The following is a 955-nucleotide window of genomic DNA, read 5'->3' as shown; positions in this document are numbered from 1 at the left end:
CAGCACACCCGGGGGTGGCTACCAATGAGGTCTGAAGCTCAGGAAAAGTTTCAGTGTGCTGATTCAGTCTGAAAAATCGATGGCCCTGAACCTGCTGTCCAGGGGTGGGTGAGGAGCCTGCACTGCAGTCACTTAGAAACCCAAGGCATGTGCAAGCAGAGCAAGGGAAGGGCTCCTGGAAGGCACGGGGGTGTCCTGTGCAGGGGGCATGTGGGTGCCTGGTGTTCTGGGTGCCACCTCCAGTGCTCACAAGGGACCAGCCCGAGCCCTGCAGCCATATGTTGATGAGCCTCTGGGCTGTTAAAGCACCCAGGGACTGGGCCCTGCCTGGGGGAGCACCATGCATGTGATGCAAGGGGTGAAACACCTCAGTTTGCGGCCGGCACCGTGCAAGCGAGCCCCTGTACAAGTGGAAAGCAGCGCTGGGGGGTTAGCCAGCTGGGGAGCCAGTTCACAACTTCTCCGGGCTTCTAAAGGGCATGGAGTGCCCAGGTCACCAGGGCTGGCTTTTCATTAAATAGAAGGCAGAGATTTTTTTCCTTTCTAGCTTGTTTGATTTCCGTGCTGTCTGATGTTGGTGTACCTGGATACGAAGCCGCTCATCCCTTTTACCTCCCCTCCACATCCCAGGGCTCAGCTCCCAGCCCGAGGGGTCTGAGCATGCCACGGCTCTATTCCACCAAGCCCCACCGCCTCTTCAACCACTTGCCAACCTTTCTCCTATTTATTTATTTTTTTCATTCCCCTATTTCCTTTTCCACCCTCCCCGGCGCCGGGCTGCAGAGCCGTGGCCGCGCACTAGATGTCAGCGGTGCCTTCCCCAGCGCGCGCGCGCCTTTTGGCTGATTTTTTTTTAATTTTTTTTTTTTTTCTCGGGGAATTTTTTTTTTTTTTTTTTTTTCCCAGCCCCTCCTTCCTTCCTTCCTCCCCTCCTTCCCCGGGAGCAACGCGGGGC

The sequence above is a fragment of the Aythya marila genome (genome assembly GCF_965140915.1).
Source record: "Aythya marila genome assembly, chromosome: 8".
In the NCBI taxonomy this organism is placed as follows: domain Eukaryota; kingdom Metazoa; phylum Chordata; class Aves; order Anseriformes; family Anatidae; genus Aythya; species Aythya marila.
The sequence above is the reverse complement of the archived record's forward strand: the minus strand, read 5'-3'. Positions refer to the sequence as shown.